Below are 21,838 nucleotides of genomic sequence, written 5' to 3'. Positions count from 1 at the left end.
CACTTTTTTCCTCGGCCGGAAGCGCCGGCCAGGTGTTAAACGTAAACGCAGGTAGCGATGCAACTGCTTTCAGTTCCAAGGCCAGTCTTCGCAGTATGCGCAGATTTCGCGCGCTGAAAATATAAGGCGCGCTGTAGAAAATGTTTAGCCAGTTTTTTGTTAGCACGTTCTAGCTACCACCGATTTCTTCGTTCGTTGTGAAGTCAGTATCCTTAAGCTTGCGCACATAAGTCTTTTTTTTAATGGAAACTACCGGTTGTCGCAAAGATTCTCGCAAAGCAGCGACATTGATTGCACAAAAATAGCTTCCTTTCTTCCCAATAGATTTGCAATCGGGGCTAATCCATATTTTAGGTTTAAGGTCATCATGGCAGTCAAAGTATGTTACAAACTAAAAGTGAGCATCTCACGAGAAGTTCTCAGTGCCTAATCACTTAAATTCGAGATCTTTAGGCTTTTATCGCAGTGTTCTACCACATATTTCTTCGTTTCATGTGAGGTGAGCATCTGTGCCTTGAAACTGCAGACCCGAACGACGCACGATCGATCCCGGCCGTCGCGGACGAATTTCGATGGAGGCGAAACACTAGAGACCCGTGTAATGTGCGATGTCAGTGCAGGATGAAGAACCCCAGACAGTCGAAATTTCCGGAGCGATTCACCACGGCATCTCTCATGGCCTGAGTTGCTTTGTAACGTTGAACCTAACAAACCAAACCAAACAAAACGGGGCTTCTATGCAAACTACCAAATGTAGCAACATCAATTGAACCTTCCAGGTCAACTAAATCAGTGTCATGTGTGTGAAAAGCATAGAAAACTCATTTGTGAGGAGTGCGGTGGGTTGCGGGTTGTGCGGTCGTTTGAAATGGTGTACATTGTTCAAATGTCTTGAGACGGCTGAAAGCATAAACTTTCACTGCAGAATAATACGTGCTCTCACTTACCCGAACACTGAGAGGAATATGGTAAAGAGAGATTCCTGAAATAGTGCACGGTGAAAGAGCTTGGAGAGCACGCAAACTGGTCGAGGCTTATAAACCGAAAATCCCTGGTGGATTAGCAGTGCTAACCTTGGAGGATTGTGTGAAACCAGGTTATTGGAGAGGGACAGCAGCGCCAGGTGCCCCAAAGCGCGATTTCTTTCCTGTCATGACGCTCACAGATGGAAGTCAAGGCGAAGATTTGCACTGCACATCACGAGTGTGATCGCCTGTTGCAATAGCTTAGTGCTCATGTGCAGTGGCCAGTGATGCTTATCTGTTCGCCCTGCCTCATGTTTGAAGCAAAGTAACTGCAATAGTTATTCGATACCTCCACGTTGCCCAAGGTGAGCCTCATTCAAAGTTAGAAGGGTGATAGTTGCAGCTAGCAGGTCGTTCACATGAGGTTCCATGGCGCAAAATGACGGGACAAGGCAGGACACAAGCGCTAAACTTCAACTAAACGCTGAACTTCCACCACTAAACGCTTTATTGGCGCTTAGAGGGGTTTATAAAGGTTCAAAGCAAGCGCGTGAGGTAGGGGGGGGGGGAGAGGGGGGAGGAATCAGACATCTTGAAAAACACATTGCAACCGAAGGAAACATAAAAACTAGCTAGCACGTTTTACAAGTTGCACTGTGCACTGCATACAAGAAATAAATGTCTTTTATTGATAGCGCTTAACCGCTTACTGCATGATTCATTTATTTCTCGCTAAAAAAATTAGTGAGCTCCAGTAAAGCGAAGGAACCGATACGAACCTTGGTTCTAAGTAAAACTATCTGGTTGCTGCATTTCAGCAAAATATTTACGCACATCATGTTGGCACGCCTTGGAGACAGCGGGTCTTTTGTGACAATATAACCGCACCACACTAAATCACAGAAAGCGTATTCATTCAGAGAAAAGTATTTTTTTTAGATACCCAGCCAACCTAGCGACTAAAATGCATGTGTAACAGTAGTGGTGCGTCTTTTGTTGCAACCTTTAGAAGCAGAATACCATTTCTCATCCAAGTCGAACCTAATCACGCGACTACTCAAGGGCGGCGTTCAGCGCGCCTAGTTCACTAGGCAAATGGCAGCTTTTCTTATCCATAAACTGCCTTCGAAGCCCCAGTGACACCAATAGGGCCACATGGTTGGCTGCTTCGACAAACACTCTGATTTAGTTAAATAGCGCACCTCTCTAAGATTCCTGTTCACCATTACATCTGAATAGGCTCGCGTATATGGTTTGCTTTGTTCGAACGCGGAAATTTTCCTCAGAAAATGTGTGCTGTCTAATCTTGTATCGGCTTTGTTGTTGCCGTGCAACAACTATGCCCGTTGCGTCACTGTGAAATCCAGTTTCTTTGGCATCCCTTCCAATGCTTCTCCGCAATTTATGGGCCGTATTCCTGCCTTTAATATAATGCACTTGCAGAAAACTACCACCATTATTCCTTGCTTTATGTCCGTAAAGATTATTTCCCTCTTCGTCTCTCTTGACTCCCGCGCTTTTGCTGCCTGTACTAGCTGTAGACAGTCCTCTTCCTCACACCAGCTGCCGGAAAGATATGGGAACTTTCCTTTCGGTATGGAATAGGCTAGTGTCCTGTAACCGCTTTCATCCTTTAATCAGGAGGAGTAATTAAGAAGGCCGCGTAATTTCGCCGAATACGAAAAAGCTTGTAACATGACTCGATTGTGGGTAATTTATGTTTAGAGCTTAATTCATGGAACACCACATAGGTACAATTATTCATAGCTGCATGCTGCATCAAATACAATACGGAAGTAAACACCTCTCTTGAGGGCAGTTTGACGGATTATCGTGACGACAAAGAGCTAATTTATGAAAAAATTAATTCTGGGGGGTTTCTAGCGCAGTTTCGCATCTGCAGTCAGGGCCAACGCCATTCCGCTAGCTCGACCACAGCTGCGGCCATGAAGAACCACACCACCGAGGAATAGCCCGCAGGCAAAACCATTTATTGGGATTTCCCAATTCTGACGGCCTTACTCGGTTGCGCACAAGCAGCAACGGTGGCCCGAGTAGGAAGGGTGTTTGAGTGCTGCCGGCCCAGCAAAATACGAGTATGCAGGCGAATCAGAAGCCGCTTTTCTTCCTTTGAGAGACCTTCACAAGGGCGGGAATAACGGCCATGGCCATATTGATGAAGTAAATGTCTTTGAAGGAGTAAGCTGGAGTGAATTCGAGATCCTGAACGTCGGAATCAGAGGGGAATGTCCGGTTAGAAGGCGCGCCTCAAGGCCCATGCGAGGAGGACCCCAAACTATACGCCGGTGAGCGGGGTCCTCGGTCTAGAGGCTGTTTTGGAGGAGGTGGTAGGCTAGTTACGGTACCCAGCCCTGCTCGGCGTTGTGCCATGCAACAGCTTGCCCTAGAGGGTCTCACTTAATATGGCATGCGTGGTATGGTGATGCGGTTTTTTGTTGTCGACGTAAACAAGCCCAGGAAATCGCTCTTCTCTTTAGCTCAGCCGTCTCCACGTACCACGAGGCACTGAACGTTATTCAAAGTAACCGCGCGAATTTCAGATTTTCACTACATCTGATCGATTTTGTTGTCCGTCTGAAATGGTTGGTGCGAGCGCAGGAAGCATTTTATAGGTAAGATTTTTCAACGAGGAGGAAGAGTCTTCAGTGATGAGTGTCTCGCTCTAGAGCTTGGGTTTCTCAGAGTAAAACATTCCTACTCAGTTACGAGGTGTTCGCTACTGGTGACAAATAGATGATGTTACTTGATAAATGTCAAGGTGTTATATGACTTATTAACACATAATCATATTCTTGCACTGTGGTCACTACACAATGTAGAAATGATCAAGGGGCTTAGTGTCCCAAAGCGGCTCACGCTATGAGGGATCACGTAGTAGAGACCTCCAGAAAATTTCGACCGCAAAGGGTTGCGGTCTTGCACTGAGATCGCACAATGGGTCTCCAGCAGTGCGACCGCTATGGCAAAAATTGAACACGCGTCATTTGGGAACGCAGCCGAGTGGCGTAACCACAGTCACCGCGGCGGCATATATAATTAGGGAGCTCCTCTGGAGCTATTTAGTGGTAATGCATGTGTGATAACTGCTTTTAAACCAACCTCAATGAAAACATAATAATTAAGAGCTGCAATTTTTGTGTAAAATATACGGCAGCGGTTCAGTTAGTTTTAAAGCTAACTCTTCTATACAAATAAGTGCTTTATATAATGACTGCAGTAGCATTGAACGTAATTCTCCCTAGAGGAAAACGATTATATAGGCACATGTGCATGAAGGTAAAGAGGTAATTTTCGGAGGCAAAGGAGAAACTGAGCTTTAAGTTAAGCGCAAGAATTAAATCACGGTTGGTGGTATGAACCGATACCACTGATCAGGGGCTTGCCATAGCCCATATAAGGCCGTCTCGGCGTATTCTTAAACCCAGAAAAGGCTTCTAAGCTGAAAGGGTGGAGATCCCGTGATAATGAAGCACAGATCATAGGACTCCAAGAGTTCTGAACGCATGAGAATCATTTCTAATGGATTATCTGCAGAGCTTAATTTTGTGCCTTGAGGCAGATCTGTCGAGTGCAAACATAAGCCACTTCTGTTGGCCGAATATCATTAGGTGTTCACGGCGAAACCACATAGGTCGTATAGATGGGCATCATATGATGCGCTGGCAGGACACTCACTGTACAAGGGAGGGAATTGTCAATTTCATACGTTTTAAGCATTTTCCATAGCGCCCTACGAATGTCTACTTTACAGTTTTCAGGCAGGTCGTTTGCAAGTCTCATTTGCGCCTTAAGCAAAGGACGCGCACACTCCAGGTACCCACTATCGACGCACAAGCGGAAGTCTATTGCAAAAGTCTTACCTATTGTATCTTTGTAGTTGTGTGCCTTACTATAGTGTTTGCCTCATGTTCCATGCGGTTTTTGCTTTCAGCTTGAGGCCCTACTCACCACGGTACCCAACAGCGGCTCGCGGCCAAAGGTTGATGTATGGTCGGAACATAATCTCCGCATCTATTCGGTATACAAGTCTAACCCCCAAACTCTGAAAGCTTCCTTACCTCAGTAAGGGAGCCTTCACTGCAGTGAGGAGCCCTCATGTCAATCTGAAAGCTTCCTTACTGAGGAGCCCTAAGTAAGGTCGTCCTTGGTGCCTCCTCACAGTTGAGGCAGCTGCCAGCTGCCTTCATGCGTCCTTACGTCGCTCCTGGCCCTGGAGGAGTGCTTCACCTCACTGCTGCCACAAGTGACTCCGCACACTCATGCGGGCGGCGAGACGCGGCGCAAGGACGCGAGCCCAGCGTGAGTGCAGTTGAGCTGGCGGGGGAAAATGGCAGCGTGGACTGACCGCTACGCGGGCGACTACACGCAATTTTTTAACCGTGCTTGTGAATACGCATTCGATGAAGTGTACCTGTATCCTCGAACAGCTAGGTTGCTTCCCGACGCGGTGAATCCAGTGGAAGTGCACTCAGAGGAAGAATTTGCGTTCAGATTCTGCAACGGTGTGGCTCTGTCACACTTGGGCATTCGGCGGCGAGAGCGAGCGAAATCCACCGCCGCCGAAATGTTGCCTCGTTCACACCTCCCGGCCACCACGTCGCCGCTCGTGTGTGCATACTTACGTACGCTAAACGCAGGTATTTTGCGGGACGTTACAACGTTTCTCAAATTTCCACTTTTAATTCAGCTTATGCAAACAGCGACGCAATGACATGACGATTGACGTTTACGTGGCTATTCCCTTTGCATCTGGTGGACGAGTTTTCCGCCTAGCCCAGCCTAGTGGCGCCATCTCGTTGTTAGGACGGAAACCATTTCTGTCAACAAACCGATGGCCTTAAGCCTAACAGCTGCTGAATCGCCAATCTAAATAAAAAATTAAGGCAAATTTATCACTCATACTTTCCTTAGAGGCGAGATGAGAGGAAGCGAAAGACCGATGGCCCATTTATGGCCAGCGAACGCACTGAAAAACGCAGTAACGACGACGAATTCAGTTTGAATCGAGGGGCCCAGCTTCGAAGGGCGCCGCCATGTTTGTTGTCAGCACGGGAATGCAACTTCCTGCTCGGCGTCCTATTGGCCAATGTGAAGGAACCCTCAAACCCAGACACGCGGCATGCGTTCCTTACTTGAGGAGAGGCGAGGAGAGCTTTCAGAGTAAGCTGGCTTCCTCCATCGAACATTCGCGGAAAGGCGGCCTCACGTAAGGTTAGGAAGGCTTCTAAGGAAAGGAAGCTTTCAGAGTTTGGGCCTAAATCTGCGTAAGAATAAAACCTCACTGACCGCATGCCAGAGTATCGAGGACACTTGCTGCTCGCCGCGCGAATCATACTTCCGTTACGAAAATGCATGGTTGACTTTATGTTGAAACTACAGCAGCCCGCAACACACCCTGTTGAAAGAATGTTGAAAACGTGGAGAGTTTTTGGTGATGCAGTGTGTACAGCATGTGGAGCGCATGTTGATAACTGGCACATGAATTGCTCTTGAGTATGCGCTAAATTAACACAAAACAAAAGAAAAAAATCCTATTAATACATTCGCATTGCGCCAGATGGACTGACGACCGATGCAATTCCCGGCGGTATATTCACATTTTTGCTGCCATATCTCGTTAACGTGACGCTGACCTCCCCACTCGTGTAGTGCTCCAGATATACGCACAAACATACTTGTGCATACATATAAATACACATCCATCAGATAAACTGCATGGAACAGTATTTCACACTAGGCTATGGCATGAAATAAAAGTTCATAACTTTTCAATCATAAGCGCAATCTCGGTTCAACCCTTATATAGTCCTGCCCACCGGCGTTCGGATCTGCGCAGGTAGTGCCCTACCGATCAGCAAAGTTATGTCAATTATTACTATTAATATTTCTTTTCATGTAGTAGAAGTAATCGAGTTCACATGCATTGATCTGTTAGTTGGAGGCCTTGATTCATGCATAAACAATAGAAATGAACCCCTAAAAAAGCTCGCCTTTTTTATGAGCGCACATACGAATCCTCCTATGTAGGTATGCCTGATAGAGCATATTGCACTACAAGCACTTTTTTCTATGCCAGAAAATGACTGAGCGGTTTACGAGAATTTTAACAGGTGCTGCATGCGTTCTTAATATGTAAAATGTTATACAGCAGCCGAAGAGTTGTACACAAATGCATACAGTAGCGAATGTAATCATCAAGCTACTGAGAGATGCAGTCGAGCACAGCAATGAGATATCCCAGCAGTAACGAAAGGGGAAGAAAAGGAAGCCTTAGGATCAATGCGAAGGGGGAAAGCAGCTGGTGAGGATCAGGTAACAGCAGATTTTTTGAAGTACGGAAGAGACATTGTGTTAGAAAAACTTGCCAACTTGTATACGCAATCAATGCCTTGTACCAGAAGCTTGGAAGAACGCTAACATTATCTTAATTCATATTAAAGGAGAAGTCAAGGACTTGAAAAATTAGACCTATCAGCTTACTGTCCGTTGCCTACAAAGTGTTTACTAATGTAATCGCTAACAGAGTCAGGACAGCCTTAGACTTCAGTCAACCAAATAATCAGCAGGCTTTCGTAAAGGATACTTTACAATAGACCACATTCATGCTATAAGTCACATGACAAAGAAATCCGCAGAATATAACAAATCCCTATATATAGCATTTATTGATTACGAGAAAGCATTTCACTCAGAGCAAACCTTAGCTTTCATGCAGGCATTGGGGAGTCATGGTGTGGCACAGTGTTATGCGAAAATATTGGAAAATATTTGTAACGATTGCACAGCTACTATAGTTCTCCATAAAATCAGCAGTAAAATTCCAATACAGAAAGGTGTCAGGCAGGGAGAAACAATCTCGGCAATGCTATTCACCGCTTGGTTACAGGAGCTATTCCGGGGTCTGAAATGGCAAGAGTTGGGGATAAGAGTCAATGTAGAATACCTGAGTAATTTGCGATTCGCCGATGACATTGCCTTGCTAAGCCACTCAGGACATGAACTGCAAAACATGATCGATGAGTTAGACAGGCAGAGCAGAACGGTCGGGCTTAGAATTAACATGCACAAAGCGAAAGTAACGTTCAGCAGCCTAGCAAGGGAACAGCAGTTCGCAGTTGGTAGCGAGCTGCTGGGAGTAGTAAGAGAATATGTCTACTTAGGGCTCATAGTGACCTCTGATCCGGATCATGAGAGCGAAATAGCTAGAAGAATAAGAATGGGGTGGAGCGCATATGGCAGGTGCTCTCAGATCATGAATGGTAGTTTACCAATATCCCTGAACAGAAAAGTATACAACAGCTGCATCTTACCGGTACTCACCTATGGTGCAGAAACGTGGAAGCTAACAAAGAGGGTTCAGCTTAAGTTAAGGACAACGGAGCGACCTATGGAAAGAAAAATTGGTAGGTGTAACGTTACGAGATTAGAAGAGGGCGGAGTGGGTCGGGGAACAAACGCGGGTTAATAACATCCTAGTTGAAATCAATAGGATGAAGTTGGCTTGGGCCGGGTATGTAATGCGAAAGCAAGATAACCGCTGGTCCTTAAGGGCAACGGAGTGGATTCCTTGAGAAGGCAAACGTAGCAGGGGACGGCAGAATGTTCGGTGCGTGGATGAGGTTAAGAAGTTTGCGGGGATACAGTGGCCGCAACTGGCAAAGGACAGGGTTAATTGGAGAGACATGGAAGACGACTTTGCCCTGTAGTGGGTGTAGTCAGGCTGATGATGTTGATGATGATGATCATACAGTACCGGCGCTACGCGTGGCGCTGGTACTGTCGTGTATGTTTCTGTCTTCTCCCCGTATTTCGCGCAGTTTTCTTTTTACATGATTCAAGAGTACCCTTAGCGAAAAAGAGGATGTGCTTAAAATGCATTTCAAACATATTGTATTAATTTCATATCTATTTCGCATTTTTTTGTCCCTATGCTTAAACTAAATGCTTTCTAAGCATACTGCAAAAAGTATTTTGAACTTTCTTTAATATACGTGAAAAGCGCATTTTTGCCCGCTTGGCATATTTATAATGCATTAAAAATATACTAAAAATATACAATAAATACATTAGATAACACTAGAAATACACTAAAAATATACATTTAATACATTAACCCTTTGAGGGTCGAATTATTTTGAAGAAAACTTTCCCAGGTGGTCAAATTACTTTATTGCGGATCTTGAATCTACAAAATGTATATAATCGAGAATAAATAGTAAAAAAAATTAGGAACAGTACTTTGGTGACAGCATCACTCACAACTGGAAAATGTTCAATAGAATAGAATAGCAATGGTGATAAGCAAGCTAAGAGCAGCACCAATAAAGATAGAAATCAACTTTCGCCGCCTCTGCAAAACAGTGCCCACAAAGAGAAAACACGTTTCGTGCGACTCCGTTGCGATCCCGCAGCGGTATCGAAACCGCGTAGGCGCGTTGCCACAGAGGGCGAAAATACCTCGCGAGCAACGGTGATAAGCAAGCTAAGAGCAGCGCCAATAAAGATAGAAATCAACTTCGGCAGCCCCTCCAAGATAGTGCTGACAAAAAGAAAACTCAAATTTCGCACGACTCCGTTGCGATCACGCGGCGAAACCAAAACCTACAAAAGGGGTGTTGCCGCAGTCTGTGCCGCCGCGCTAAAGCTAGACATAAGTTCTGCTTATCTCCGTAAGAAGGCAGCACAAAATTCAAACACTTCTTGTAAGTCCTAAGAGGTGGAAGCACCCCCCAGTGAGCACGCATTGTTCTATTGGCGCAAAATTTCAAACAGAAAATCGAAACCGAACCCGTACGGCAAAGACCTTGCGGGACAGAAAACCGCCGCCGTACATATACGGCAAAAACCTTCAAAGGGTTAAAAATATATTGCTAGAATTGCTAGTCGAAACTTGCGTCAGATATAGGTCGGGAGTCGAACTGTCAACCAATAGATACACGGGCGTCTAAGTGAGCCGGTCGGCCTTCTCAATTGTGGTCCTTTTCGCTGGCATATTCAGGCCCGGAAATTCCCAACGCGTCTTTGTCGGTATCATGCTATCAAGTTCTCCGCACGTAGTGTAAATAAGTGGTGATTACGATCCTGCTAGAAGTTACCATAAACTATTGGACTTAGAACAGAAAAGCCTTGAGCAGTTTGGTAATTCATCGCAACACTGTAATCATAGCGCGGGAACAACGCAGGCGTTCTCGTCACGTCTCGTCTTTGTCCTGCGATGTTCCCGCGCTATGATTACTGTATTGCAACGAAAGGACAACAGGAAAGGGGGAGTTTTCACTGTTTCCTAAAATGTCATTTCGAGCACTGGATTGTTCCATGGTAGCTTGAAGTGTAATGCAAATATTTTTACGCGGACTACCGATTTGTTAGAAATTAACTATACCTGGACGGATGAATTGCGTATTTACTTTAGAAACATTGCCAACATAAAAATGCAATTTCCCGAAACTCGGTTTCGAGCTTTCGGTTATTCAACGGCAGCTTGAAGTGTGCTGCAAATATGCTAAGGCGGACTGCCAATTTGCTAGAATTTAAGTATTGTTTGGACGAATTAGTTGCGTATTGACGGAAGTCCGCTTCAAATACGTTGACAACACGCAAATGCCATTTCCCGAAACGCGATTTCGAGCCACTCGACTGTTTAACAGCAGCTAGAGGTATGCTGCAAATACGTTTAGAAGGGCTGTCCGTTTGTTAGAATTCAAGTATACTACGGATGAATTAACTTCATATTTACGAAAGTAGACTTTTAATACATTGACAAGATGCTAAAACTGCATACATATACGCTTACAAGGACTGCCCGTTTTTTAGAATTGGAGTATACTTTGGATGAATTAATTTCATCTTTCTGAAATTACACTTTTAATACACTGACAAGATGCTAATGCTGAGTACACATTTTTTCACGTATTTGAAAAGTGCTAGAAGTATGCTTTAAGGGAGGTATATTTGGCATATTTTAAGAATATATATTTCGAATACCAAGCATGAAATTCCAGGAAAGTATTTCCTACATATTTTTAGTGCATTCATGAACACAAAATATGTCTAAAATGCAATCTAAATAGCCCGCCGTATATTTCAAACGTATTAGCTTTTGCTAAGGGTAGAAGAATATTTCTAACGTAGTATTACATTCTCCTGTCGGAACAGCTCATAGAGTCGCACACAGTGTCACGGATGGTTGCAAACCACGTATTGTCAAATATATTTCTCAAAGAAAAAACAGCAGTAATTCAATAGTAATTATGCACCATATTTGTTAGGTTTTGGGGCACAGACCATCTGTTGAGTGAGTGTTGTGTAAACATAACTAAAGTTAAATTTCAGTTAAATTTCTGTTGGCTGAACACATGCTCAGCATTGCGTGAACAGAAAAACAAAGCTAATTTTTATAACGGTTGCCGGCCATACACTGGAGTGACGCCAATTTGGTTCTATCGTATCTCTCGTGCCTTAGACACACTCTGTACAAGTCTGGAAATGATCCCTGTAGCCCATATGTTCGGAACGGCTAAACCCTGCTGCTAGCCGTGGCAGTGGTAGTAAGTGCTCACCCTATCTCCCACACTGTGCAAGTGCACCTAAAACTTGGGAGCAGACCCTGCCCCCCTCCATATATGAATCCATGAGAATAGCTGTTTGCTACGCCGTACTGGTGTACAAAAAATCTAAAAGATGTTGCCGGCAAATGCAATTGCCGGCAGTGCACCCGCCCGTGCATGCCCTTTGACCGTTACTGGCTGTCAGGCCCTCATCAGCTGGCTGTAAAACTCTCAATGCAATGTACTGGCTCCATCTGATGGCCCAAGAGGCAGGCTGCATAATTTTTCACAGGTTCATTGCGGTTCGCAGCGGCCGTACAGCCGGGCAAGCCGATCGGCGGATCGGCTGCTCGGATTTGTGCAACTTAACCGTATGATTGCCCCTCGGTTGCGACGGCGAAGTGTGCAAGAAATAACACCTGAAAATCAGATCTGTTACTGTTTGGTCCTTAGACGAATATATAGAGTTTTTAGTAGCCAGTCACATGGGCAGGCCGAGAAAATCTCTTCATGCTGCCACGCGCCTTCAGCGTTCAAAGCTATGATTATCCCCAGATATAATCATTACAGTTCGTTGAGAACCTGGTTAGCACAATGCTACACAAAAATCCAGTCAAACAGGTTAAGAGTCTTCCTTACAGTTATTTAATTAATTGATTTAAATATTTAGTGCAGTAGTAAGCTAGAACAATTCTCCGGAGAAAAGTGGTTGGGAGAAAACCAAGCACATCGCAGGGTGTGTCATGTGAAAATGCAAATGTAGAAGATCGATTTATACATCGGTCTTTCTCTAATCTGCAACCATAGTTGCCAGCCGTTCCCTAAATCTCATCAGTTCGGAGTGCCGGCTTGCCTAACCCAAACGTCTAGATATTTAGCCAATTTAACATGTTGCTGCGTAGCTTCAAGGAACGCAGATTCCACGTTCCCCGGATTGAAGTGGCTAGGAGAAAATTTGCGTCAAAGTGTGTGTGCCACAGAAAAGTGTGCCTGCGAAGTTTTATGGTATGCATTCTGTGTGTGTGCAAGCATATAAACCAGAGAAAAGGCTTCGAAGGGGAAACTCAAGATGCCACACTTTATGCGTGCCTAAAGAACTAACAAACATCACACTACACGCACAAAGATAATACTGCAGACAACCACCGCAGTCCTACCACACTAAGGGTCCTGGCGAGTAAATCACAGCCGCACTCATACAGGCTTGATACCAAAAGCGGGTGGTCCGCACGCTATGTCGGACGCGGAGTACGGACAAAATCCCAGGTGGTACCTTGTTTCATGAGACGCCGCTTTTCTACGACAGGAATTTTGAGGATTAGGTGAAGCTGGATGCCGACGTAGGAGCGTCCTCACACCGGTGACGAGGTCTGGGAGGTAAAACCAGCGGCTGGCTGTGTCGGCGTTTTGGAGGGGTTAACACAACGCTCACCTTCCGAATACGCGGTCAGCGTCGTGATCCACGGGACCGGGGCATCAGCCTATGGAACCACTTCGAATCAGTGGGCCTTACGATGAAACACCTCTGGCAGCTGCCGACGGCCGTGCGCCAGCGTCCTCCGCACCTGGAACGTTCCTCCTCCTGTTCACCTCGCAACTCCTCCTTTTATACCTCTTCATTTTCTTCTTCTTCCGCCTCGTTTTCGGATTCGTGGTCTTCTTCTCCATCTCCTTAAAATACCACTGCACTCACCTTTCTTCGCCCTTCTATTTCTCTCAAGTGTCACGTTCCACTTAACATGCCTTTTCATAGGTCTATCGTTTTCTTTTTCTCTCGTGACAGTGTTTCACGCGAAAAAAGTGGCAGTGGCTTAGATAACCTATGCCAGGATATACGTAGCGAAAGGTACAAATTTATCTTGGTTACACCTTTTCAGATAGCTTTGGTTTCTCCCCCGAGTTGCGTGATAAAATCACGTGATCGGATACACGGCGGGCCTTCACGTCGTCTTCCATCGCCGCATCGCCTTCCGGCTAGGCCAGGGCACGCCGCTCCGCGTCGCGATGTATCTCCAGGCCAGGCGCTCTCTCTCTGCTCCGGCATCTCAGCCTCTGGCTTGGCCGCGCGCGGTTCATTGTTCCTGTTCTCGGCAGCCAGCCGCCAGGCCGCAACCTAGGGAGTCGGAGAGTTGAGATTCTCCAGTCTCCAGAGCCGCTTGACAGCGCCAGACTCTCCTTATTCCATATGTAAATTGATATAAACCGCGGCGGTGTCACCCTGCATTTATACGGCGACGCAGCTTCCCTGCGCATGCGCAGTAGCGCGCGCCCTGCATGATCACATCTGGCTAGGGGCCGGCGCGCGTAATGACTTCACTCGACTCCTCGCGCATGCGCACAGCTGGCGAAACGATGCGATCGGAGCGGCGACGAGGCGGGAGGTGAGGCGCGCGCCGACTGCGCACTGTCACGTCACTCAGCTCCTCGCGCATGCGCAGAACTGCACCTGTTCGAGTTACGCGAAACGGGGAATCTGTGCACAATGTAGCTGCTACAAAAGCTACAGATACTTCTCCAACAGTTAACATACGTATACTCCTCCGTAGCCTCACTCTAATCTTTGTGCACTACTGGCAAGACGAACGCCACCCGGAAAGCGCCACCCCTCACAATCATTAGGTGCGCTGCTTGTTCTAGTAGCCCATTGGTCACCTCCGCGGATCGGGCTTGGCCGACCCAGGCCTTCTGGCTCACCAGGTCGGAGCAGCCGATGAAGGCTGCCTCGCAGTCCTCCTGGCTGGGCTTGTGTTTTGGGGCGAGGTTCTGGGTTGATTGACATGTACACATCATGTTGAAGGTGTCCGATGACCTCCCCGCATATTGCGGGCAATGTCCTGTACATGCAGTCTCCGAAGATTTTTCCCCTCAATGCAGGCAATGTCCTGTACATGCAGGATCAGTGTTATAAAACTTCCGTGCACAGCAGTGTTTATGTAAAGGCGGAGGAGAGTGCGTTCGTCTACCTTTGTAAGGCCCTTACAGGGATTAGAATAAATTGCCGGACCGAATTGTTATAACTGAATAATTTCTCAAAAATTGAGGCCATGAATGGGTTGGAGATCCGTTTCGGAAGGTTCTGCAGGTGTTTCCCGGAGAGTGAGAGCGTGGGTGATGGCGTCTACCGTTTCATTGCCTTCGAGGCTCACTTGAGCAGGAGCCCACACGATCGCTCGAGACGGGGAGGCTCCGAGGTAGTCGCTATATTAAAGGATGTGATAAGCAAAGTGAGCAATGTACCCCTATTGAATAGTTCTGCAGGCCCCTCTCCAGTCGGGGGTGATGACTGTATGGTCCAGGGACCGTATTACGGATCGCTCTTACTCCAAAACATTATCAAAAACGTTGTCACTGCACCGTTCTGGTCAGCCGTGACCGGCAGCCATACTGATTTTTTGCGTTACCGGCTGACGTCGTAAACGTGCCGGATGTTGCTTACCTAATTATGCGAGCTGATTAAGAATTTTTTTGACAGCGAAGAAAGTTGTGTGGATGTGTTTGAGACCGAGTATGGCGGCTGTTTACATCTCGGGCGTCCCCGCGAGCAACAGTGTAGGAGGGTGCATGAAGACTGTTTTGAAGCGCACACGAGTTTTTCAGTTGTTTCGAGGCTTCGACATAGGAAGGAGACTGCACAGTGTCTGTGCGACGTACTCGCCGATGAACAGGGAGGTGTGCTTGTCACAGCGTTCCCATTGGAGCTGCAAGTGCTGTGCGCGCTGCGCTTCTTCGCCACCAGTGTTCTAGGCACCGTAGAAAGTGAAGCACGCGTCCGCGTTGCCCAACCGACTTGTCAACGTTGGATGGCAGAAGGTGCGCGCCTTCCGGCGAGACTCGAAGACAAGACACCACATCGGGTGGCTCGATGGCATACTCATCGCCAGCAAAATGCCCCGGGGCTCTCCTGCAGACATGCTGCAAAGGGTTCTACGCTGCGGGCATCATGATAGTGAGTAGACCTTAGCGTCTGTTTTTGATGACATGAATTCGGTTAAATCCGGACCATGGCAACAAACCTTGAGGGGTAGCTTTGTGCTGTGCACGTTTTCTTCTAACATCTGTGGCGCTACCATGCGCACTCTGGCCATGGGCCCGCGCTAACCCGTATCCTTCAAAGACGCGTTCGTCTCGCAGCATTCCACGATGGCGGAAGGCCAGCTACACGACGGAGATTTTTTCATTGTAAGCAGTAAAAAAGCCCTGTCAACCGTCGGGCCACCTAAATTGCAGATAGAGAGCTTCAGCACTATGGATTGGCCCGGATCTGCTTACAGCTACGTTACACCAAAGCAGACTGATTACAGTATGGTAGTGTATTGCCAACCTTTACATTATTTATAATTGTAGCAGAAGCACAGGAAGCATATAACATTGTTGAAATACATGGCATTTCCTGTCTAAGAAACCAACACAAAATGTACCTGACGGCACTTGTGTTGTATAGACAATCATAGCGCATCATTTTTCTCAGTATGATGGTAAAAGTTGTCCTTACAGCAGTGCTCAGTCGTGCATCTCAATCATGCATTGTCTGGCAGTGGGCTACTTAGCACGAGTCGTCCATTTTATAGAAAAGCGCCCCGCAAGGCTTTTTAGATCACCGAGGAAGGGCATGCGTAACAGCGTAATTTTTTGTTATGCAGGAGACAATGTCTGCCCACTGGAGCCATGGCTGCTTGCGCCAGTGGCGTGGCACCACATACCCGACCCAGCAGATGGCCTGTACCACAATCCAAAAGCTTTCACGCAATTTGTCGTTGACGCTGCGTCGGTGCGCCGCGGAGCTGCTTCTGGTGCTTGCGAAGGTACTGGACACACCAGTGTCAGTGGGAGTGCGCATTGTGCATAAACATCGCGCGTAACGCACTTCACAACCTCTGTTTGGATGCGCCCATGTTTTCAGAGGGTGCAGGTGACCTGCCACTGACCAAAATTATGGGCCGCAACTAAATGCTGGCAGCCTAGTAGACTGCTTCCCTCCTGACCTACCTCCTTGGGAGAGCAATGTGCTACGGTATTCTCGGCCTCTTTAGGGCGACTCGGCTCCAGAGGCAGGCGTACCGAAAGATGGTGCAGCTGCAGTGATTGCCGCGTGTCGGCGCACAGCACGCATCTGCAAGAGTGTGAGCAACTGTATGATTTTGTGTCCTTGGCCAGTGTGTGTGTGGCGAGAAGCCTGCAGTGACAAAAGAAGTACCCCCACCAGCTGCCACTCCATTGACAGTGCGTTCGCCAGTATACCTCTGTAAGGAGCCAGCGCCTCACTGCAGCCAGAGAAGGCGACGAGGTGGCGGACGAAGAAAAAAGGCGGAAGTGGAACTTGGCGAAGAGAGCGTGCGAGGCAGAACAGGAAGAACGCGGTCGGCGACGGACGTGGACCATATCTGCTGGCTTCCCAATTTCGCCGGCTTGGGCCTCAGCCGCGGACGCCCCGGCTACCAGACCTGGACAGCCGTCATCAAGAGCCTGACCCACCAGACCCTGGCGCCGCTGTTCCCTTCCTGTCCGGCAGCCTCTGAACACCGTCACCCCCGCTGCTTACCCGGCTGCCGTACCTGGAGGCCATGCCCGTAACACACAGATGTGACGGCTTCCTGCGCCAGCGTTGAGACCCGCCGGGACATCGGCGTCAACCGTACGCCAACGGTGTGGCGCTGACGCTGCCCCCGGGGAGACTGCCGTCAGCACCACGTCTCCGTTAGGGCATAGACCTGAGCCTACTGACTGCGCCGACGCCCCGCCACACGTCCTCGCTCGACGCACCAACTACCCGCCACACTCATCACTCGGACACGAAAAACTTGATTGCAGCATTCCTTTTTTTCAGCTCTGCCTTTCACCTATCGAGAATGTTTTGTTTTTCCGTTCTCGTTTTTTGTTGTTTCCTTTCAACTCCTCCTTCCTTCCTCTACAGGCCCTCGTTGATTTCTTTTACTTTTTACGCGTGGTAAATTTATCCTGCAGTCTTTCCCCACAAAATCTGCCAGCCCGTCAGCACCGTGTTGCACGACCTCTTTCTCCCACCCTCACCGTTCGATGACGTTCTACGTCACATCAGCGGTCACTCAGGACGTGCTACATCCGCCGCTTAAGAACGTGGGTGGCGCTGGTTAACACTCCCAAGGTTAGGTTATTTGTAAATATATATGCCCCTGGAAGCAGAAGGTTTGACTGCCGTCGCCGTAGCTCAGCGGTATAGCACCAGACGCGTAAATCGGAGGTCGTGGGTTCGGATCCCAGTGGCGGCATGTGGTTGTTTTTTCTTCTGCTTTTCTAATCAATTAGCTTTAAGGGATAACAGACGCAGTAATGTTATAAATTGATCAACACCACAAAATATTTAAATAAAAATTAAAAATCCCCTATGCCCCTTGGTTTCTGTGGCTGTTGGCTTCTCTCATAACCTTGGGAGTGTTCATCAGCGAAACCCACGTTTTTAAGCGGCGGACGTAGCCTGTCCTGAGCTGACGCTGATATGATGTAGAACGTCGTCAAACGGCGAGGGTGGAAGCTGTGTGACAACCCTCTTATGCTTCCGATGGCGTCAAGGCTGCCAGAACCGAGGCCCGCGCTAAGCAATTAAGCAAAGAAGCGAAGGGGAATGAGGGACTCGTTATAAATCGGTGGCTCGTTATAAGGGCGGTGTGCAATGGCACACCGCCAATGCAACGCAGTCTGGGAGTTTCTTGGAACCTGAAAAAGCATGTCTTCACATTTACGACTTCAATCCAACAGATGCCATTCACTCGGCGCGGTGTCTTGTCAGTGGTGAATAGCCTGTACGACCCACTTGGGTTTGTTGCTCCAGTCATCATTCAAGGGAAGTCCCTCCTCCGACAGCTAGTCGTTGGGACATGCGTCTGGGACTGTCCACTTCCTGAAGAATAGGGCCGCGTGGGAGACGTGGAAAGACTCCTTGAAAGTACTCGAGCAGCTGGATATACCTCGCACCTATTCCCCTGCCTCACTCACTACTGCACAGCGCAAGGAATTGCACATATTCTCCGGCGCATCAACCAACGCTGTGGTTGCAGTGGCTTACCTCAGAGTGACATATCTAGATGGTGCGTGCCATGTCGAGTTCGTCATAGGAAAGGCTAAGCTAGCACCACAGCCGGAACACACCATCCCAAGGCTTGAACTGTGCGGCGCGGTGTTGGCAGTGGAGCTAGCAGAGCTCATCAGTCGTGAAATAGACATGGAACTTGATGCTGTAAGTTTCTACACTGACAGCAAGGTGGTCCTAGGTTACATACATAATCAGACTCGGAGGTTTTATGTGTATGTCAGTAACAGGGTCGAACGCATCAGGAGCTCTACACGGCCAGAGCAATGGCACTACGTTCCTTCCGACATGAACCCTGCGGACCTCGGAACGAGGTCTGTGCCAGCAGCCCAAATGGCAGGATCGGTCTGGCTGACAGGCCCGGAGTTTTTCTATCATCAAGAACACTGCCCTCGGGTAACGAAGGACAAGTTTGACTTCGTCGATGCTGATTCTGACACGGAGGTGCGGCTCCAGGCAACTGTTCTCACAACCAGTGTAGACGTGCAAGAACTCGGCAGCAGGCGGTTCGAGCGCTTCTCGAGTTGGATTAAGCTGACTTGCGCAGTTGCAATGCTTGTGGGGCTGGTGAGCAAATTTCGGGGCACCTCTCGCAACGTGTCAGACTGCCCGCATAACAGCTCATCTCACCAATTAGGGCCTTCGACAGAACACACAGCCCGAGCGAAGGCAGTCATTATTCTGTCTGTCCAGAACGAAGCCTTTTCAGTAGAGTTGATAAGCTTGCAACAAGGAAACAGACTCCTGAAGTCAAGCCCTCTGTGGAGACTGGACCCATGGGTCGATTCCGACGGGCTTTTGAGGATTGGTGGCAGACTAGGGAGAGCCAACTTTTCGACCAGCAAGAGCGGAAGCCCATCATCTTGCCAGGACGACACCATGTCACCACCCTGATTATGCGGCATTACCACGAGCAGGTCAAACACCAAGGACGCCATTTTACTGAGGGAGCGGCCAAGGCAGCTGGGCTCTGGATCGTCGGAGCTAAGCGTAGCATCGCCTCATACATACACAGTTGTGTTACGTGTTGCAACCTCAGATGAAGGCAGCTGCAGCAGAAAATGGCAGACCTGCCTGCAGAAAGACTAAGCACCGAGCCACATTTCACTTATGTCGGCAGGGAAGTATTTTAGGAACTTTACTTTATAATCTCTATCTGAATGATATCGTAACTATTACCCGTAAAGCAAAATTTATTATCTATGGAGATGACACTACTATTTTTATTGCTTGCAATAATATTAATCTTCTTGTTGAACAATGTAACAGTGCAATGAAATCCTTAGAGGAATGGTCGAGAGTAAATGCAATAAAGGTAAATGAAAGCAAAACAAAAGCGATTATATTCAGGGCGAAAAACAAGCACATACCTCCGCATCAAGATATCATAATAAACTCACGATGAATCGCTTTATTCCAGAATTTCAAATGTCTGGGTGTCACCTTTTCCGCAAAGATGTCCTGTGATAATCACGTCAAGCATGTTCTAAGCAAAATAAGTCAAATAACTGGGGTAGTAGGTGGTTTAAGGTATATCCTTCCCACACGCATCAAACGTTTGCTTTATCATTCACTCTTTCAGTCACACTTGAACTATTGTCAACTAGTATGGGAAAACTTAACATCCACTAATATAGAGCACATCCACTTGTTACAGAAAAAGTATCTCCGACACACATATAATGCTTCTTATGCTGCTTCCACCTCAACTTGCTTTAGCAACTCTGGTGTAATTCCAGCTCACAATCTCTACAGATATCGCTTAAGCCATGTATATAAGCAAGAAATCCACAGGAATATCAAGAATATACGTAACCTATCCCAATTACAAGACAGAACTCGGAGTCACCTTACAAGACACTTCAAGGATTGGTCAGTACCAATGTCACGTTCAAGTTACGGGAAACAGTGCCTTAAGTACACAATACCAACGCTTTTGAAATATTATAATTCTGTCCGTTTTGACCTCTTCACGGCAAGCTACAAGAACCTCCGCCAGATGTATTTGGTTTCGTTAACGAGTACTTAGTCTGTATCATATTAAATATATATGTATATGTTTGCATATCAAGAACATGTTACGTGATGCCGCCACTCTGCCAAAATAAGGGATTGTGGACCCGTCGAGCTGTCCAAAGACAGCTTTTTTTTCTACAATCCCCCATCTGTATTTGATGGCAAATAAAGATTTTCATTTCATTTCATTTCATAGATATATTTGGCCCGTGGCAAGTCGTTTCCCGTCGGACCAGAGGCGGTGAGGCCCAAAGCAAAAGGTGCGCCGTGCTCTTCACTTGCATGAGTATCCACGCTGTTCACATCGAAGTGATCGAGAGCATAGCCACCTCAAGTTTTATTAATGCTCTCCGAAGATTCTTCGCCATAAGTGACCCCGGCAAAGCAACTGAGGTCCGATTGCGGGACGAATTTTGTTGGAGTGTGCTCACAACTAAAACTGAACACCAGTGGCCCAGACCATGAGAAGCTAGGATCATTCCTGTCAGACCAAGGATGCACTTGGGTATTCAAACCCCCTCATGCTTCTCACATGGGATGAGTGTGGGAAAGAATGATAGGAGTCACACGGCGAATTTTGGACTCCATGCTTCTTGAGAGTACCTCTCGTCGCCTTACTCATGAAGTCTTGGTAACCTTCTTGGCGGAAGTCTCGGGGATCATAAATTCCCGACCCCTCGTTCCTGTCTCAACGGACCTCGAGTGCCGGGAAGTGCTGACTCCTTCAACGCTCCTGACCCAGAAAGTCAGCGGCAACACAGTGCGACCAGCCTTCGGTGAAAAGAACATGTATCGGCGACAGTGGCGGCAGGTTCAGTGGCTGGCCGATGCGTTTTGGTGCCGTTGGCGACCCGAGTTCCTTACCACCCTGCAGAGCCATCGGAAGTGCAGAGGACAACTAGAAATCTCAAGGCAGGTGACCAGTGCTCCTGAGCGACAGCCAGGTTTATCGCAACGAGTGGCCTATGGGACTCATTGTGAACGCCATCGCGAGTGCGGACGGCAGGGTGCGAAAGGTCGAGATCAAGACGGCGACACGGGGAGTGATAAAGACGGTTCTCCGGCCTGTGACTGAGACAGTCCTGCTTATTCATGAGGCAGTTCTGCTTATTCCCCGTCTGGTTATATGTATAACCAGACGAGGAGTGTGCTGTCCCGAGTCCAGTTTGAATATCCCGCCGGTGCCAGCTTCATCTGCGAACACTGGACTTCTCTTCTCCCCGATC

The sequence above is a fragment of the Amblyomma mixtum genome, chromosome 2 (genome assembly GCF_055824585.1).
Source record: "Amblyomma mixtum isolate Tamu chromosome 2, ASM5582458v1, whole genome shotgun sequence".
Lineage (NCBI taxonomy): Eukaryota > Metazoa > Arthropoda > Arachnida > Ixodida > Ixodidae > Amblyomma > Amblyomma mixtum.
This window is presented reverse-complemented; position numbering follows the sequence as displayed.